This window comes from Cavia porcellus, unplaced genomic scaffold (genome assembly GCF_034190915.1).
Source record: "Cavia porcellus strain 051 isolate PalLab524CR breed Dunkin Hartley unplaced genomic scaffold, mCavPor4.1 scaffold_26, whole genome shotgun sequence".
Classification (NCBI taxonomy): domain Eukaryota; kingdom Metazoa; phylum Chordata; class Mammalia; order Rodentia; family Caviidae; genus Cavia; species Cavia porcellus.
This window is the reverse complement of record NW_026947509.1, coordinates 48,259,107-48,280,228: the sequence shown is the minus strand read 5'-3', so window position 1 is coordinate 48,280,228 and position 21,122 is coordinate 48,259,107. Positions and strand designations below refer to the sequence as shown.

The 21,122-nt window shown below is 43.5% G+C and overlaps 1 pseudogene; it reads right to left on the bottom strand.

Moving 5' to 3' along the window:
- Positions 1-4,613: 4,613 nt before the first annotated feature.
- Positions 4,614-17,873, bottom strand: LOC100724122 (protein phosphatase Slingshot homolog 1-like; annotated as a pseudogene).
- Between the last annotated feature and the right edge of the window lie 3,249 nt (positions 17,874-21,122).

Here is a 21,122-nt window from a genome sequence, read left to right as displayed (position 1 = left end):
AAATTAGCGCACAACAGCCATTGTAATGATCCTTATGTTACTCCACTCTTCATGGTTATTGGCCCTCAGACACATCTTGGATTTTATCCCAGTTGTGCAGTAGTAAAAAGATGAAACCTTAATCCAACTACTGCATTTGATGCAGATCATTTGGAGCACAAAAGGAAGCAGATATGGTGTCGGGGTGAGGCTTCCAAGTTTGTTATTGGTGGTTTTAAAGGAGGGAATGAGACCATCACGTGTTCTGTGTCTTTGGAGGACTCTGTCAACCATGAAGGCCATCACCAGCTGAGACTCCTCTACCTTGGACAGAAACTGTCACCCCAAATCAGCCTTTTCTTTATAACTTACCGGCCTGTGGTACTGTGTTATTAGCAAGCCAAGGTGGATGAAGACAATTATTTTGATTTATTTCCTTCCAGGAATTTTATACTATATACAGTTCACTTCTTGGCTTACTTTGATTCTGCTTTCATCTTCTATCCTTCCTGACCTCCTGGAAGCCCTCGTCAGGGTCTAACCCTCCCAGATGACCTCTCAAGAACAGAAAAAACTGAAACAAGACCCCATCTGAGGAGCGGTGAGGCCACCTCTGCCAGCTCATGAGCTTCAGCACCGTCCTCTCATCCTGGCCAACAGTAAGACACAGGACTGATATTTGTTCCGACTGAAAAAGGAGAGCTTTCCATTTAGAAGAGCTATAGGAAACACAGCCAAATGGCTTTTAGCATCATTTGACTTTTTTATGGAAACCTGAAGATTTCCTGGAGTTTTATTACCCACAAAAGCACCTGAGAGGCCAACTAATTCCAAAGACTCAATTCTTCAATGTTGTTTTTCTTATACAAAGCAAACGCTTATGTTTTTGTCTCACGAAGCAAACTGACTATATACAATGCACACCAAGAAAAGGAAAAAATTATTATATTATGCACCTTCTATGCCAAAAACACAGTATGAAAATACTGCTGTTTAAATATACAAAAACAAGAAGAAAACAATTTAAAAATCATTGACCTTGTAACACAACACAAGGAAACCCACAAGCAAGTTTTGAAAAACCAAACAGTAACTTGTCTGGTGGAGTTGCAAGCTGGGATTGGAGGTGACCTGTGTCTGTATGTAGTTACAAAAGAGCTCAGGACAGGAACAGAGGAAAAACCAACCTGCCAAGGGTCGTGCTGCCTGCTGATAGTGGCCTGGTGATGGTGGCGTGGAATTACTAGTGCTCTCTCTAGTGAGGCTGGAGTAGCTCCTTGGAGTAGTCATAGACACACAGTCAGGCTGCAGAGCACAATCAAGTCTGAAGAAAGACAAGCTCAAATCCTAAAACCAACCACTGAGGATAAGACAAATTTTCCAATCAATGATGATGAGATTCTAATGTTCCGCATAAGTACACAGTATTTGTAAACTGTTATGATGGCATGCAATCATAAACAGTAATGACAGTGCAGGAAGGAGGGAGGAGCAGCTAGCTTCTCACGCAGCAAGCCCACTGTGCAGGATGGTGGTGCCCAAGCTTCCTGGGGAGAAGATGATAGTACACAAAGGGGCTGAAGGCCGGATCTGCCACCCAATTACTGAACAGGATCAAAGCAGTCCTGTGACTTCACATGGACTTGGCGCTGAACTGGCCAGCATCACTCCAGATGGGTCTAGGGGATTTCTTTGGCGCTTGGGGACACAGCGGGTGTGTAGATGAGAGAAATGCTGCATACAATAACTTGCATCATAAGTCACATATACTTAAGATATAAAGAGAGCACATACTAAAACATACATATGCACATAGGCTGCAGCATGGACTCATATTCAATGGCAGAGCAACCAGTAGCAAAACAAGTGTCTGCACACAGAAATAAATCAGTGCCTTTCACTTGGCCTTTCTCATCAGCAGGAAGCGGAGAGTGGGACCAGGACAAGTGAGCCTGCGTCATGCTGCCCAGAGGGCACCAAGTTTCCCATCTACCCAGCTCTCTTGCCAGAGGGAAAGTGGTCGCCATCAGTGGCTTATGTGTTTGGAGCAGTTCTGGGTGAAATGAATTCTGATATGAAAAACTTCCAGCTAACAGGGAGCCATCACCTTCCCTCGGGTTCCTTAAGCGACCACACTGAATATGCTCTTAACTAAACAATGCATCATTTGTTCTGCTAAGGAGAAACTCAAGGTGGGGAGCAGGGTATCCTCTGACTTAGGTCCTGAGGCAAGATGCAGAAGATCAGAGTGTCCCTAAAGGAAGGTGTGCTCTGTTCAACCTCAGCCCCATCCTGTGACATCTTCAGGACTTAGGGCATGATAGAGGGGCTTCAGAATTGACTGGACTGCTTTCAAGCTGGGAAGAGAGGGCAAGGCGGGTGGAGAAGAATGGGCGTGGACAGCACAGCCCTCCCTGCACCTGATGAGTAGTGTACCTGGTCAAGCAGTGGGGTACAGCTGCAGACGGCTTGGTACCAGGCAGTGAGCAGCTCTGAAAGCCAGGTCCCTGCACAGGGAACACAAGGAGGGGTTAGGAAAGGAAACTGTGTTCTTAGGAAGCTCACGCAACGAGGGGCTTTGGTAGAAGCCCCTGAAATAGCTCCAAGAGAAAAATACAAATTGCATAAATCAGCCCTGCCAAGATTTTGACCATAGCACAGCCTGGTCTTTCATCTCTGTGGCCAACTTTCTCCTTCTCCCGAAATTTGGCAAAAAGCTTTTCTGTAGCAATGCAATCAATTGATTGTTGCAATAAGACTGCAACAAAATTCATCCTGACTCTGCATGCCTCTTGAATTAAGGCAGGTAGGAAGATGAAAAGCAGCTAAATACACAGCAATCAGCTGATTAGAAAGTGGTGCATTTCCCTTAATTCTGAAACAGCATTTAATGAGAATGGCAGTTGCCAAAATCAGTGATTTGCATGGCATCAACCTGTCCATGCTTTGCTTGCCTTTGTCTCCTGCCAATGACGTTTGAGTTTTTCCCTGTCACCTATGGTTACGTACAAACCACCAGCCAAGCTGCACCACATCTTATAGAAGGAAGGTTTTGTTTGTTTGTTTTTGTTTTTTAATGGCCTGAATGAATTTGTTATTGCCAGGTGCCCCAGCCGGGCAGAATGCTTTTGCCTTGTTAATGTAACGCTCTACAGTTTGCCATATGTTTATAGGGAGCAGGTCCAGGTCTCCAAGAAAAATAATCTTTTCTTCCAGGCAAGAGCGTAAAGCCATCAGTAGATCAAGAATGCTTCATTTGCTTTGATAATGGGACCAGCGCCTGGGCCAGCATGGAGGTTGGTTGATATAGTAGCCATGCTTCTAAATAAGAAGAGGTAAGCGTGCCACACACCAACTGATACTTACAGCCCGCTTCATGCCCACTCTGTAACTGGACAAGAAAAGTCACTGCTATAAAACGTTTCAAAACAACAACACTCTCATCCGAGGACTTGTTCCAAAAGCCAAAGTAAGCCTGTCCTTACCAAATTGAAAGGATCATTTTGACAGAAATTGAACAATGTGGCAAAGTGGAATCGAAACTTGATAGATTTTGGAAATAGGCTTTTGTTGGCTAGGAAAGAAGGGGGAAGCCTTCTTCAGAGTTAGTTCCAGCAGTAAATGAACAATCCCCTTCCGAGGGGATCTCAGTAGACACCAGGGGGAAAACAAATCCCTAAAATTAGGACAGGGAGAAAAGGTTCCTGGAGAGGGTGTTTGCCAAAACTCTCTGCCCTAGTTAAATAGGAATTAACCTTGTCCCTCAAGACCCTGGGTACTCTCTAACAGCGATGTTCGGGGAGCAGCTATGCCCAATGGGAAATGTCAGCTCACCTACCTGCTTTCCTTACCTGGCCCTCAAAGGCTTTCTGGTCTCACTGCACTAATGAGCAGTGCAGGTGGGTGAGATGGGATTGTGGGAAAATGCCTATGTTGCCTATGTGTCCAGCTCCTCTACCCTGCACAAAAGGGCCAACTGAGTGGACAAATCTTCTGTCAGGAAGTTGAGCCTTCTCAACACAGCAGGAGAGTGGAAGGCTTGAGCCAGTAGGAGACCATAGGACCTGCACCTACCACCACACTCTGTCTCCTGCATCACATACCTCACCAGCCCAGGATTGCCGCAGACACTGTGGGCATTCTGCAAAGGAAGTGGGGTTGTAACAGTCTGCAGGAAGTCTTTAGGGAAGTTACGTGAGGTCCAGGCAGAAGAGGACAGGAGGAGGCTCTCCAGCAGGGTCTTCAGGTAGGGCAGAGCTGGGTCGGCAGCTCCAGGGGGGTGTGGGACCCTGGCTGTCCTGGGGGATGCTGACTTCCAGCCTGCTGGAGGCCCCATCCCTGGAGGTGGACGCTGCACCCACAGGCAGGCTCTCCAAGTTCTTGGGTGTGCTTTCGGACCAGGCTGCTTTCTGAAGCTGAATGATGGATTGCTAGTGCTGTCAGGTAGCTGCTGGATGACAGAATCTCAGATTCATTACGAAACAGAAGCCTCCAGTCTTTAACTGCCTTTGGCTCTTTCTTGGATGATGATCCTTCCTTCACCACTACCATTCTGGGTGAGTTCTTGTCACAGTGTGAATTCTTCAATGGGAGGGAGTTTGACTTCTGAGATCTGGCAGGAAGGTTCTAGAAGGCTAGCTGGTGGCTGGAAGATCTTTGGTAGCAGTGGTGTCACCTGAACTGTAGTCAGGCTTCTCCAGAACTCCAGACTTGCTGACCGTGTGGGTCACAGGGGAAGATGTGATGTAGGGCAGGAAGGCTGGCTGGGTGTAAATGACAGGAGCACTGGGGTCCTCCTTAAATGTCACAGGCTGCAGTATCATAGAATGTGCAGCAGGCTTCACTTTGTTTAGGACAGCAAACACGTTGTCATGCTCAAAGTTATACTGGCAGCTCCTCTTGCTGCTTTTGTTGTATGGGTTCTGATTGAGCAGGTTTCTGACAGGCTGGGTCAGGGCCCCCTCCACCTCCCTGCTCTCAGATCCTCCTCTCTTTCCACCTCCTCCACTTGTAGCGAGGACCCATTGGAGACTGCGGGCCTCTGGAACTAGTTTCTCCCTCACATGCTTCTCACAGAGCCCAGCACCTTCCTGGCCATGGCTGGCTCACTTATGCATCTCGATTGGCTCAGCAGTGCCCTCCAACAAACCATCCTGTCAAGGTCCTACAGGTGGACCATGCTGCTAGTGTCATGAGACCAGAGGCTCTGAAAGTCTGTGGAAACAGCTGGGGCCCTGCTTCCTGGGAGTCTGGGCATCCAAACATAGCAGCTGTGGTCCAAGGTGGTGCCCAGGGTCCTGGCCAGAAGCTGCTAAGCTCTGCAAGCTGAGGTACAGGTGGCTGAAGTGGAGGCTGCTCTCTATTGGCTGTCATGGGAGCTTTTTGTGCCTGTTTGTTTGCATACAAGACACCTCCTTACAAGGACAGCTGCCTCATGAAGCCTGCACTGGGTTGCAAAGTGCCGCGGGCCAGCCAAATTCCTTCATTATGTAGACAATCACAAGGTACGTTGATCGGCTGACACTCATCTTTCAAAGGCCAGGCACTTTGGAACTGTTCCTCTTTGCTTTGTTTATGAAATGATATACTTTGTGTCAGTGGGCAAAAGGTATTTGATTCCTTCATCATTCATTGAATGTTATGATATGCAAAAAGCCAGGAAAGAAGCTATTTATTTCTCCAGTGGCATTTAAAATGTAGTGAAGCCCTGAACCCTGCAGCCCCTCCAGATTGGCTGCCTTCCATTCAGAAAGCAGATAAAGACAATCAAAGATATGGGAGGGCTTGTCAGTCTGAACCAAGATAAGCAGCCTCTTGTTGTCCACGAATCCTTTGACATCTTTCAAGGCATAGATCATCTGCTTTTCTAATTCACTATGGATTACTTTGTAGGTCATATTTTTGAGATCCTAGCTCATGATGAAGCTTCGGAGCTTGGCTTTGATGAGATGGGCATCCCTTTCACCTTCCTTTGGCTTGTCAACAAACAGGGCTGGCTAGGCATTCACCAGGGCTTGCATGGCATTCCACTCTACTCGAGCCAGTGCAGCTCTCCTGGTGTGTGGCCAGGTGAGTGCCATGCCACCTCCAAAGGAGCTGTGCCTTCGCACCGCACTGCAAGCCTTGGGAAGCACCTTCAGGGCAGACTGCATGCACTGGACAGATAAGGATAAGGGCCTCATATGAGGTTCATTCAAACACTGTGCACCAGTCAGCACCATTTAGATTTCCCATCCCCCTCCCCCTGCCTGGCAGTCACTAATCAGCTTTCTGTCTCCGTGGTCTCTTCTCTGGCTATTTCATATAAACTCATGCAGTAGAGTTTGTGGACATGGGTGTGTGCCTTTGTGCACGAGTGCATCTGTGGATCTGGGTACTTTTACTTAGCATAAAAATACGTTCACCCTTCCCACTGTGCTCATGGTCAACACACCATCTCCATAGAAGTAGATCTCGTTATGGCTCCATAGTTGGAAAACCATCCCAATGGTAGAGTTTTAAGTTCTTTACTGAAGAAGTCAACTCCTAGCAAGATATTCTCTCCAGTGTCCTGATGCCCACTGCTGAACACCACTGTCATGTAGCAGACATAGTCTGCCCAGGCGCTCTCCAAGGGCAGGCCAGCATGATACCACCTTGATGATGCAGAACGTTGGTCATGACTTACAGATGCCAGGGGAAGTCATCTTCTTGCCTGTGGGATGCTTGAAGATTCCACTGGCTTTGCAGTTGTTTGGCTGTTGTAAAAAGGGGCTGCTTCTTTCAACTGTGAGGAAATTCTTGCTTAAGCTGAGGCTTTTGATCATGGTCACTGCCAGCCTCCAAGTCACTGCCGCTGGATCAGGCAGTGTTGGGCAGGGCCTGCAGGGTCACCAGAGACACTGCTTTGGCACAGCTCCCAGGACACAACCAGGGCCTCAAGCTAGAGCCACTGCCTTGGCAGGGCCGAGAGCCTCCAGGAGCTGCACCCTGATGGCTGATCCCTTGCTTAATAAAAGCCATAAAATCTAACTGTGTAGGAATAAAACAACAACAAAAAAACAACTAATTAAACTTAATTGAGTCAGTGTTGGCAGCCTGATTATCCTGTTTGATTGGCCTCAGGAGTACAACCTAGGGAAGGAAGGCTTGAAGTCAGGCATGAGCTATCTTTCTATCTGAATATAGATGTAATTTTTAGCACAAAATACCAAACAGAAATTTTAAAAAGAGGTTAAAAAAGGAAGTGGTGTGCTGGGGTGCATCACCATCAGCCACAAGCAGTTACTCCAGACTCATCCTATTTTCTCAGAGTGGAGCAAAGGGAATCATTTGAATAATTCAGAAAGCAGGCTTATTTAATAGGGACCTTGGATTCCCTTCACCTGAATTAACCACTTATATTTTACCAGGCTTTCTTTGCCCGTTCTTTCTTATCCTGCAACCCAGAAGACATGAAGAGTTACGTGGAATGAACCAAACACAAGGCAGAGGGTCAGTTGGTCTACGAGATTCAGGTCACAGCACACCATGGGTGGGAGAAGTGACTCCTTGAATTGGAGGAAAGAAAACTTATAATGCCAGCATACATACCTATGATCCTTACTTATTATGGAATTCTTTATTGTGAATGCAGTAATACTTTATCTGGTTAGTTAACTGGCTTTGCTTTCATCAAGCTAAAAATGTATCTGCACATAGAATTTGTTTTAGCCTCTAGAAAATCTTAGGATGTTAGTTCTACCTTTTATCTTATAGAAGAACTAAACAAAGGATTGGAATTTTCTTTAAGGATATATAGATTGTTTCTCAAAATGGCCTGTGAAATTCCTGCCTTAGAATTATGATGTAAAAATACCAATTTCTAAGCTACTAAATCAAAATCTCTAGTAATAGGTCCACGGCAATGGCATCAGAAACTAATGCTTCCCAGGTGACTCCAGCCCACACCACAACCTGAGAAATGTGCTTCTGCTGATGTGGTGAATGGCAGCTCTATTATACGAGAGGCCTTGTAAGGTATTTTACGTTTCCATTTTTACCCAAATGAGGGTGCTGAAAGTTCTTGTCTCAAAATATTGTTTCAAAAGTTAATATACAGGAAATGCTTACTACAATCCATGGCTAAATAAATCTTGGCTCCTGTTGTTGTCAATAGCACATTACCTAACTAGAAATAATAAATCAATAAAAAGTGGTGCTTCAATAAAATCCAAGTGCTAACCTTATACTACTACATACTTATAATTCCTACAATATGCTAAGAAGCCTCCATTAACAGCTAATTTTGTGTAGACTCTTGGTTTTGTGTTTGATTTTACTCTAATAGACGGTTGGTCCTAAAGAGACAGAGAGAGGAAGACAGAATATTTTATTGGCAAAGAAATTCCCTAGAAATTGAAGACATCATAAGGATAATACAATGGATCTCACAAAGTGCTTATGATGTACAGGACAACCCACATTTCCTGTTTTCACTTCGCTCTTATGACCCCTAACTACCCGACATAAGGGCTGATGACCCAGAAAGAATAAAAATGCAGACACAAATGAAATTGTCAAAAAGGAATTAAGTTAGTTGTTCATATTTAGAAAATAAGTTGTGCTCTCCATACACCGGGATGCATACAGTTTTGTCACGTAGAGAAGAAACACAAGGACAGTAATGAGTTCAGTATCACGAAAAAGCCAAATCCAAATTATTTGTGTTTTATTGGCTGTGGTTTTTATGTTGCTCCTACAGATTCATGTGCATGGCCTCATTTAATTCAATTCTCAGAAAACTGGAAGTAAAATTCAGTGAAATTAAGTCACTTGCCCTTAGTCACACTCCACACTCCATCAGGGACTAGCTGTTTTTGCAAAATCTTGTTCTTTATCATTAGACCCAAGAAGTAGATACAGAGGAGCCTCCTGAGTGCATAGCATTGAGCTAGGGGCTGCGGACACAGTGTGCATCACCTCACAGAGGTCTCAGGCTAGCAGGAAGTGAAAATGAAAACACTGTGCTCAATGTCATGGGTGCTATGGACCCTTGGAGGTACGAGGATTTCTAAAAGCATGAGTAAGGAAACTAATTTTACCTTGAGGATGAGGATAAAGACCTCCTCCAAAAAGGGACATTTAACTGAGACATGGAACAGTAAGGTCAATTAAGAAAAAGGGAAAGAAAAACTATTACTAGAGAGATACATTTGTACAAAAATTGAAAACTACAAGGAGACAGATACTTGGAGGGAAAATAATAAAATTCAGGCAAAGTGGAATTTCTAAAACATAAGCTAGAAAATGAGCAAGGACAAAGTAATAGGAGGCCTGGTGAGTCAGGAAAGGGACTGGGAATCCACCCTAGAAGCAAAGAAAACATTTTAACAAGGAGTTAAGCAGGTTACAGATCGGAGCTGATTTCTAAATTTGTAAGTGGCTTCTGGGTTGGTGACCGGCACAAACTGGATGAGTGGCAGGAGTTAGGGTCAGCCCTCTACACCATCTGAAGCTTTTGATCCAGAGCACCCTTCGTTTCATAGTCTCGCCAATTCAACTAGCGCACCACAAATAGAATAAGTACTATAAATACTGCGCAATTTCTACTAGACTACAGCTCCGGCACCATCTCTTATCTCCATCTCAAGATGTACATCAGCTGTTCCTCTCCTGGCTTACTGTCTGCAGCTGTGTAATAACAACACCCAGCGCACCCATTAGAGTCAATTTTATTGGTAACTCCTGCTTGTTCAGGGAGACCAGCATCAATCAGCTTCTGGAAATCAATGCCACCAGCAGCCTCTGAGCTGATATAGGTGTACATATGCAGTACAGTCAGTACTAGCACCATACAGAAAGATACATAGAACAATTTTTAAAAATCAGTAAAAAGAAACAGTTATTTCACATGCTGTTGGTTAGTCACTGACTGCCTTAATAATTTTAAGTCCAAGTCACTGCTGACTATAGAATGAAACGCATTCTGTTAATTTTGGGCAATGACTGAGCCTTGAATATTCTGTGTAGCTTCTGAACTTTTCTCTTTAAGTTTTCATTAATTGATTAGCTAGAAATTAAAAGATAGGCATCCGAGTAAGCAAATGAGCTGATTTTATCCCACCTTTGATTTGCTACTGAACTGAAAGTTCAAATCTGCCTTTTCGTTCCCTTCCTGTTCCTGTTCTCTTCCTTTATCTCAGACACGTTTCTGCCCTCTAAAATCTCCCCTGTCCTAGCTCTTCATTCCTTTCCTCTCTGAAAATTCTTCTTTTGCTTTTGTGAAGATTGAGTTTCAAACTAAAAGTTTTCAAGGATATACCCAGGTCCTTGGAGGAATAAACCATGGAATGGAAAGTAAAAATGGAAAATAAATAATGTATGTTGTAATTTGATGTTGTGATTCCCATCAGAGCCTACAGAGCAAATGCATAAAGATTGGGGAGCTGCCCCTGAGAGAGGAGATTCTACATCTGGGAGGTCTGAGAGAAAAATGTTCAGCAGATTCTTCTACCTGAACTGGTTGTTCAACCAGTAACCCACCACTGAGTATTCTGAAATTAAATAAAAACATTGTATAATAGCATTAAGTCATGCCCTGCAGAAGCTCCCTGTGAGTGCAGATGGAATTTGTATGTGTTTCTAAACAATAGATAATGGGAAAAGTGATAGGCTACTGCGGGGAACCACTCAGACTGCTTCAAAGTTCAGGGTGTCTAAGGACACCTGAGGACGTGACCCTGATTGTCTAGTGCAGGCACACAATTACATAAGCATGACTTAGTGCAGGTAAACATGCATGTGCTGGTTATGGCACTGTGTAAGAATGTAAATATGAGACAACAACCTGTGTAAGAATTATACAATAAAGATGCAGGCAGCGCTTATGCTCTTACACTCTGCTACCTGCTTCCTGCTGTTATTGCTGTTGTCTTGGGGACCTCACCCTCAAAAATGTCCCTTGACCCCAGCCTCCCCCAGGTGGGCTGACAGGTATCATGCCCTTAATTAGGCTGCTTAGCAAAGATGAAACCATATCAACCTTTATACTACATTATATAAGACTCAGAAAACTGGAGAAAGAAACTCTCCTGCAGGTCTTAAAGTCAGCTGCCATGATGTAACGGAGCCATCATGGAGGCTCACGGACACAGAAGGAACCGTGCGAAGGTACTTGTAGCTGAGAGCAGAGCCCGGCCTACAGTAAGCAATGAACTCGGAACCTCAGTTCTACGGCTTTGTTGGGTTGGACTCCGCAATAACTGGAGAAAAGAAGTGGAGAAGCAGAACTTTGTCCAGTCAAGGCTCTGAAAAGAACGTAGCTTAGCCAACACCTAGATTGCAGAGTGTGATTTCCTGGGTGCATACTCCAGCTGTGTTGTATATAATCCTGTGCCATAGAATCTGAGTTCATAATAGGTTTATCACTTTATTTTCCTGCAACACTGTAGTAGTAGCCCACTGTCATTTTGCAACTAGGTGTCTGTTGCAAAACGTAAGACAGGAAAACAGGTTTTTGGTTTTGCCTATGTGCTCTGCTCTCATTCTTTGTAGTTCATTGTGGAGAGCAGTGGAGCCAGAGTGGATCCAGAGGCAAACCATGTAAACTCATCCTTGGGACCGGGGCAGTCCAGCAGGTGTCTGGCCTTGATGTTCTTCCCTGTTAACCTCAGCACAGAGAGCTCTGAGGATGTTTTGCTTTAAGGGTTCTCAGCAAAATGCTGAGACCTTGTACTTCGGCCCCATCGCACACTTTCCCTCTCCTTTTTACAGTGACTCAGTATAGAGGCAGGCCACGCTGCTCCTGCATCACAGAAATCAGGCCCACCCAGTCCCAACTTTTCTTCATGTGTCTCACTTCTTTTTAATCTCCCTTCACCCCGTCTCTGGACACTGCTCCCTATGCAGGCCGCAGCAGTTCATAGAATTTATTTCTGTCTTAATGAAACTGACATAGAAACAACTGCTCTTTCTTCTCAAGAAAACTAGCTAGAGATACTTTGGGAACAGCAGCACAATGAGCTCTGTGGACCCAATGGACAATAGAAGACCATAACTGGTGAGGAATTTTAGAGGTAAAAAAAAAAAAACATTTAAAGCCACTGGATGTTGTCCCAAGGGGTGCAAAAAATGGAGACATGTTTAGGAAAATTTTTAATTCCATGGAGAGTGGGAAGATTCGGAACATGTGCACAAATGTAGCTAATACTCCAGCTCTAAGTCAATGGAGAGAGCAAATTAAAAGGATTTTGGCCCAGATGGGACACTGTAGCGAGTAAAGCCTCAGGCGGAACCAAGGAGCTTTATCATCCCCACCCCTAGGAATTTGCTCTGGCGCAAAATGAATACCAATGAAATACCTGCCCATCACTAATGCCCCTCAAGCACTGCCTCCAACCTAAGCTACATGTATGCCCCCTCTCCACGTGTCCCGAAAGAGAGATGCCACCCAGGGGAGAGAATACCGGACCCTGGAGGGTCGGGGGGTCTCTCCCCACATTCTTAAAATAAAGGTCATTTATATTTCATACTTCTTATCTTTTCAGCCATGCCACAATTCTATCACAAACCACCAGGAGTTCTGGAGCTCTCTGCCATGGAAGCTCTATTCCAGCAAACGAGGCTGGGCATTCCCAGACTCCCTGGCTCTACCCAGTCACCACGAAAATAGTATAGATTCTACTCTAAGGCCATCCAAAATAGAAATTCTTCCCCATTTCCCTTATCCCAGCTCCCTGGTAAACAGGGCAAAGTATTCCTGTCCAAAGGAGCAACCCAACAGGACAGAGGCTAGTACCCTACCTGGAAGTGGTACACTAGCAAAGGGTGCCATTTCTCATGAAGTAGGTCACTATCGTTGCCCCCAGCTTTGCAGCAATGCTGCAGAGCTTTTCTTCGAAGCAATAAACGGAGGCTGTTAGCTCCACAATAGCAACAACTAAACCATGTATTAGGCAGAATGTTAGCAGAAATAAGGGTGAAGTCAACAAAGGAAGATTCCTTCTTAGCTGAGAACAAACCTCAAAGGCTGCCTTCAAAAAGGACCCCTGCAAAGAGACTGAAGTTTAATTGGGTCAGACTAAGGAGCAATGTTTGCCCCAGGACTCTTTTGAAAACAATAGATGGATTGGCCAGCAATTAGTGAAAGACAGGAGCTGGAGGTGCTGCTCCCAAAGGCAGAGAATCTGTCCACAATCAGGGGAAAAACAGCCTATGAGAACCCTGATGACATCAGCGTGACAGCAGGGAGAGGATGCTAAAGGCTCTGTCCTCTGAGGCAGCACACGGAAGAGTCACTGAAAACATTCCATCAAGCAGCTAAACATACAAACAAATGAATGGTGCCAGTAAGAAGCACAGCACACCCCGGAGAGGACGAGCATCAGCATGCAGAGTTGGGCCCACATAGCCAGGAATAGTAAGAATGTGAAATGGTATCGCACTGGCCGTTTCTCCAAAGGTGAGGCTGAGAATTGACGCCTGGATGCTTATTTCCAGCTGAAGGAAAATAAATCTGCATACAAAAGCGTGTACATAAATCTTCATTGTATTACTAGTCATCATGAAGAGGAAGTAACCAAATGTCATCAGCTGAAGAATGGATAAATAAAACCCAATATATTCCTACAATGGAATATTCAGCAATACAGAGAAATGAAATCCAAATACATGCTTGAACATGCATGAACCTCTAAAACACTGTGAAGTAAAAGAAGTTACTCACAGAAGACTACATATTGTCCCCCAAAATGGAAGTAAAGTAGTTCTATAAAGCTGGGGCAATGGGAGAAAAAGAGAGTGTTGAGTGTTACAGGGTTTCTTCTGGAGGGACCATGAAAATCAGATTCTAAACCTATCCTGATACTTGCCCAATTCTGTGAATATACTAAAATTATTGAATTGTATACCTTAAGTTTGTAATTGTAACGCAACTATTACTTTCTTAACTGAGTACTGTATTTACTAAGAGTTCATCTAAAACTTTATGTTTGACGGAGAAATTTTAGAAGTATTCTTTTAGCTGTGCAATGGAGAGAAAGGACAGATGTTAATTACATGGCTCCTTCACAGAATTTTTTTCCAAAACTAAAGTATATATTACTATAAATGAATACACAGCTAAGAATTTAAAGGTTCAAGATTGCTCAGGAATGTGTGGTTTGCCTCAAAAGAGTCTGACGCTTAGTAAGTAGAACCTACATTGTCCCTTCTGTTCCCAAATCAATAGTTTGCTTAATTCATCATTAGTGATTCCATTGAGGCATATGGCATGCTTCAATGCTCTGTTTTTATTTTGAGAGAGCCAACCTTTAAAATTAGGTTTATTCACCACTCAGCAACATGGGGCCTGCAATTCTGGATCACAGTACCACATCTGTGCTTTTCAAGAAGGCAGAGTTTAGTCATTTATTTTAAGAAAAGAAATTAGACTACATCTTTTGATATTGAAACATAACTTTACTAAAGAAAGTGAATATAAATAATCTTCCCCACAGAAACAACTCGTTAAGCAAAAGTTTCTTTAAGAAAGGAGGACCTAGAATCCATCCCTAAGTGATTATTTTAAAAAGGAAAAAAAAAGACCCATGTCTTAATCCATTTTCTGTTACTATAGCTAAAAACCTGAGGCTCAGTAGTTTAAAGAGAAAAGAAATACATGTATTTCTTTCTTGCAGAGGGACATGGCAGAGGGAATTACGTGACCAAACAAAGCAAGGATGCTAGTGTGAATGCTCTTCCCCTTCAAATAAAGCCACTAACGTTGTACTGGAGCTCCATCTTCATGACCTCATCTAATCCTAATTACTCTCAGAGACCCTACTTTCACTATCATTAGTATCATTAACATGACAATTGAAGGTTAAGTCTCTAACATACGAAGCTGTAGGAAATACTTTTATTTCAGAGCAGCCTAAAACATTTTGCAGTTAACACAGACGATGAATCATGTATTGGTTTGTGGTCACATATCATTTCCTGGAATTTTATTCTTAGCAGTCCTCAGTAGTAGAAAGTCCTGGAGTCTAACTTCTCTGTCACACCCAGAGACAATCTTTCCCAAGGTCCACATTAGGAGGAAATTTAGTTGAGCACTGTAACCTGTGTGTGTTGAGAACGTCTACATACTGCCACACACATAGAGGAAAAGAGAAAATCCTACCCTTCCCCTTTCATCACAGCGCACACATGGTCAAGTTTACCCCAGAGCCTGATTTCACAAATAATGTTTTTGTCTTTTCTTTTTCTTTGTTTCTCTTGACTCCTTTGTCTTAACAGTTATTGTTCTAGAAGGTGGTCCCATTAAAAAAAAATTTTGCAAGGTATTTCAAAGGACCAATATCCCCTAAATTTTCATAATATTGTGACAATGACTTGAGCAAGATTTTAAACAGAAATAGTGCTTCTTGAGTATGGAAAAATGCTAGTCCTTATTGAGCAGTAAGCAGCAGTAAGATGCCTATGCTTAGCCAATCACATACAGTTTACAAATCAGATCCTCCCCTAATTGATGGCAGCAATAATTGGACAGTAAAGATGGCACATTAAATTCTGCTAATTAGTGAGATATTATTCCTTGTGTCAATGTGAAGTATAATTTATTAATCCCTTAACACTGAAATGTGTCATATTAACTTATGTTAGGTCTCCATAGCATCGTCCCCATGTTCTTTACATGAAGATTCCAAAGACGGAGATTAAGCAATCAATACATAACTACAAATGCTGAAAAGATGTGAGCTATAATGCTGATGCTTGCAGAGAACACAGGATAGATGAAATCTCTTTTGCCACCAAGGTACTTAAACATTATGTGGATAGTTTAAACTTTTCTAAAAAGCTTTTTAAAGTCATAAAAGAAGATGTAATAATTTTGCCAGTTGAGTGATTTGAATCACTTTTTTACTTCAAAAGAGAAAAAAAAGACAGAGAAAAGAAAAACAAAAAGCAAGTGAGACAAACAAACAACAACACACCCAAACAATAACAGTATAGGCTTTCAAAACAAGGGGATAGGAATTTTTGAGCAGTGATCCTCATATCGGTCATATTGCTGCTGAGATTATCACTCAGTGGATGTTGACACTGACTGCCCAAACTTTCACTGAACTCAGCAGTATAAATAATATTTTCATTTCTTTCCAAAAGGAATATTTCAACCTAGTTCAGTTTCTAGTGGCAAAGGGCATGTTATGGTTTGAGAACTGGTGGTCAACTTAACGCCAGCTGGATTACATCAGCATGCATTGAGAGAAGATGCTCCACCTGAGGAGGGTTGCCAGCATAAATAGGTGGGGGAAGAAGGGAGGTGTAGAGGGTTGAGGTGTTAAGGAGGTATTGTGGGTTCTCCTATGAGTTGCTGTCTGAGCTGTTGTTTCTCCTGGAGAAGCTTTAGTCCTCACATCGAGCATTGCTTCCTGGCTCTGGAGGGGAAGACATGTGCTGCTTGGTCTCCAGGAGGAACTCGTCACGCTGCTTCCTGGCATGTACCTGACTGTGCTTGTAGGAGGAGCTCAGGGCCTCCGTGTCGCTGAGGATGGCTGTGGTGCCTTCAGGATAGCCCCGGTCTTTGTTGTGAGTGTGACTTCTCGGCTCCAGCGTAGAACCCTCATCCCACTAGCACAGCTCCTTCATCCTGCTGGCATAGACTTTCTGGCTTCCACTGCTGACCCTTGGGTCTTCCTGGCACAGATCCATAAAAGAGACTGGTGTGAGTCCTTCTTGTGGGCTCTGGACCTCCAGTTGGACTCGTGGGAGGCATTGTTCTGAGCTCTGGGTTTTTATCTGGACTCATGTGGGACATTGCCCTGGGGTTTAGGTTCTTGACTAAATAATCTATGTCTTTGGTGTTGCAGATAGATTTCCTGCATTTTCCTGTGTTAACTCATGGTGACCGTTATAAAAATATTATAAATTCCATGTCCTGATTTGAATTGTCCTTTGTCTACAACCCCTGACTGATAGAACTGTGGAAGGGGGAGGAAGGGGGAGGAAGAGGAGGAAGGAGTGGCGGCGGCTGAAAAGATAAAAAGTATAAGATATAAGTAACCTTTATTTTGGGAATGCGGGGAGAGACACCCCCGACCCCCTGGGGCATGGGATCTCTCCCGCGGACACGTGGCGTGGGGGAATATAAGTAGCCTAAGCTTAGGGCAGTGCCCTAAAGCCATTAGAGATGCACAGGTACTTCATTGGCACACGTTTGGCGCCAGGGGCAGGTTTCTAAGGGTGGGGGTTTAGGGTTACAGGTAAATCTCTAGGGGCGGGGGAGGCAGGAGCTCCCTAATTCTGGCTGAGGCTTTTCTGGCTATAGTGTCCAGTCTGGGCCAGCAACCCTTTCACTGACTACAACAGGGCATTTATGTTTTGACTTAGTTTTATAAAATGTTGGCCTTTAAGTTATTCATGGAACTATTAAAGTATTTTTATAACCAACTTTGGAGTTCTGCATGAAATTGTTATTTACATTAGTGAATATTCTAAGAACAGTGTTATAGACTAGTGATGGCAAAGCTCTTAGGGCATCCGATGATACAAAAAGCCCTCTGTGACACACATACTGTAAGTTCCCCACCACTGGCATAGACATTATTTAGAAAACTTTGAACAGGTAAAATTAACTACTCTCCAAATTGCAAAGTTGCCTGTCCTTTACACAACCAGGGAATGAGACAGTGACAATTTGAGCAAGAGTCTTAAGAAACTAGTAGACAAAGCAGTGACTGTGTGGCCACAGCTGGCAGTTATTTATTTATTTATGCTTTTTTTAAGAAAAAGAAACTTCCACGTCACATTATTCATAATTGATGATGGGCTGTGACCCTGCGTTCAAATCAGTCTAGGGCAATCCCCAGCTGCCTACCTTGCTCCTGTCGAGGAAACTGCTCAGACCTCTGTCTGAGCAGCCGAGACCTGGATCCTCTTACCGCCTTCATCTCTATAAAGTGTCATACAATTCCTTCTCCCTTCTCCTTTTAAAGTTGATTAAACAGGAAGCGAATGTGTTGCTTCTGTGCCAGGATGACGCATTCAGTAATTGCAATGCAATTTACAATAATGAGCTACATTTGTTTATTATACTAAAATAATAGCTGCCCCATGAGTAACTAATCTGATAATAATATTCTGTTAAGAAAATTCAACCCTGCATTATAAATCTAAACTACTAAGAGGATTTAGAGTGGTTGGAGAGTTATGCAGCTTTACAGTAGAAGGTGTCACAAGTTAAACCATTATAATGAGACCATCAACAGGAAATGCATAAGGCACAAATTCCTTTGTGAAATCACCTGTAAGGAAATACACAAAAGAAGTTCTGCCTTTTATCCTTATAGCATCTTAATTTCAGTGATAAAAGCTGTTATTTAAAGAATGCGTGAAGGCTTGGGGTTATTAAAGCTGTATGTTTTATGATAGGTGCATAAAGATAAAAGTGACTACAAATGCCCAATTTCTAACTCATGCTGATAGTTAGGAATCTTGTTTTTCTCACAAATTCATGTTCCTTGTAGATAACAAGCTTCCCCGGGGAAAAGGGCCCAGGAGAGAGAAGGGTAGGAGCTATTACTGAGAGTTTACAAAGTGCTAGACTCTATTAACATTTCCCATTCCCTGGGAGCCTGTCTCTGACAGCTCCCAAAGCTCAGCGCTAATGCACTGGCCCAGCAGGTAGATGATGGGAGGTTACAGAGAGGCCCAGTTGCACTCTGGAAATAGCACACATTTGAAATCAGACAGATCTGGGTTCAAATTACGATTCTGCTACCTACTGGATATGTGGTACTAGGCAGATGGCGACCTCTTGAATTTTAAGTGTCTCCCATGAAAATATGCAGTGGATTATCTACTATCAAGATAAAATTATATAATGTATATAAATATCTACTAAGAGGTTTTAAGTTAATTACTGGTAGTACTTATTGGAAATATTTAAAGAGTACCATGTGGTAGGCACCCTGCTGGAAGATAATGGTGAATAACAGGAACAGAGGAATTTAAGATGCCAACTGTCCTGGTTTGTCCTGGACTTTCCCAGTTTTCGCACAGAATGTTTTGCATCCCAGAAACTCTTCATTTCCAGGAAAAGTAGAGCTTCTGGTCAACCTACTACACTATTCAACTTAAGAGGCAAAGTGAATCATCCACAGGATATGACCATTCTATGAAACTGCAGTTTCAGTGGGCAGGCAAAGAGAAAAACTGTCATCTTTAATCCTGATTTGAAGTAAGTACAAGATATACAGACTTGAAAGGGGTTGCTAGGAGAATGAAGGACTGTATTACAACAGGAAGTGCAGGGAAAATCAGGAGAGGAAGACAGCTGTTGGACCCAAGCAAGATTCTTTAGAGTTCTAAAATATCCCCCAAAGAAATCTACTATATAGTCGTGACCTCCTGTACACACTCACTGAAGGAACAAGGTTGAAAGAAAACTGACTGACAGTGTAGGTGCCCGTGCCACTTGGGGAGGAGATACAGCATGGGACATTTCTGCTAATGAGCTGACCACAGTCTTGAAACATCACACTGCCTGGGGTGATGCCTCAATATTGCTTCCAGGCAGTAGTCAGGAAAATGAAAGTGCCAATTTTAAGATTCCACAATATTCCTTCCTGATCTGAGTGTTTTTCCCATTACTGTTCCAGCCTTTCCTCCTCCAGCATTTTCTCCCATAGCAGCCCCCCACCCAACCCTTTCCAGAGCCTCTGGAGTCCCATCTTTTTACCTGTCTCACCAGCATTCATCTGTGTTACCTTCTCATCTCCATTTCACTGCTGCGATGAAGCAAAGGCCTGCACCAGGCCATGCCAGCCTCTGGTCTTCTGCCTTCATTCCCTCCTTTCTCATGTAGCCTCCACGCTGGCAAAGCTGGCATTCTCCAAAGCCACTGGAGAAAGTTCTAAAATGAAAATCTGACCGTATTCCTTCCCAACTTTAAAAACATTGACGCTCTCGCAGCATGTTATGGACCCAGTCCAAAGACAGTGAACTATTTGTCCACGCTAACTTTGTGTTTGATAGAACTGTAAAATGCACCATCTGGTAGAACTGTAGAGGGGAAGAAGAGGAGAAGGACTGGCAGTGGCTGAAAAGATAAGAAGTATAAAATATAAGTAACCTTTATTTTGGGAATGCGGGGAGAGACACCCCCGACCCCCTGGAGCGTGGCATCTCCACCCCGGGGCCGGTGATCTCTCCCGTGGACACGTGGCGTGGGGGAATATAAGTAGCCTAAGCTTAGGGCAGTGCCCTAAGGCCATTAGAGATGCACAGGTATTTCATTGGCACACATTTGGCGCCAGGGGCAGGTTTCAAAAGGTGGGGGGTATAGGGTTACAGGTAAATCTCTAGGGGTAGGGGAGGCAGGAGCTCCCTAATTCTGATTGAGGCTTTTCTGGCTACAGTGTCCGGTCTGGGCCAGCAACCCTTTCATATCCCGTCTTATGATTATTAGGAAAAGGGGCGAAGATTTCTCTCTTTAACTACTTCCTGCTGGCTGAGGGCGCTGTATTGGGGTCTAGGGGAGTCGACGGGATGACGGTTGATGTCTAGGTAGAAGCTGGTGCCAGGAGTTTTAGCCAGGACAACTTCACTGGTGAATGCATGTATGTTAGACTGAAAAAACAAAGAGACAAGATGTTATGAGGAGACATGGCACTGTCATATTTATGGAGCCAAGTGAGGTAGAGGGAAAGGTATCTTTGATTTAGACATGTTATTTTATCAGGATGATGTTGAGGTAGGAACATTTTTATGGCAAGGCAGAATTCTGAAAAATTAAATATGGGATTAGGAGGAGTGAAGTTATGAGAAGTGCTTATTCCCCCATATGAAAGCATAAAAGTTAAAAGGTAGGTAGGTAAGGCTTGTCTCTGGTATATATGACGTTGGAGTCTGTAGGCAATCCTGTTAAAGAGTCCTACTATAAAAATGATCATTAATAGAATGTAAGAAATTAAGAACCAAAATGGATAGCAAAACATAAAAACCTGTGAGTCGTAAGGCAGAGATGAGTATCAAAAGGATGGTTAGATCTAGGGTCTGAGTGATATGAAACCAGGATGGCAGTTTAAAAGGGAATAAAAGCATTTTAAGATATAGAACTGGGGCCTGTATAAAATAGGCCCTGTTTGTAACTGGCATAGGTTGACCTTTAATACTCCGTGAGACATTGAGGATTTATT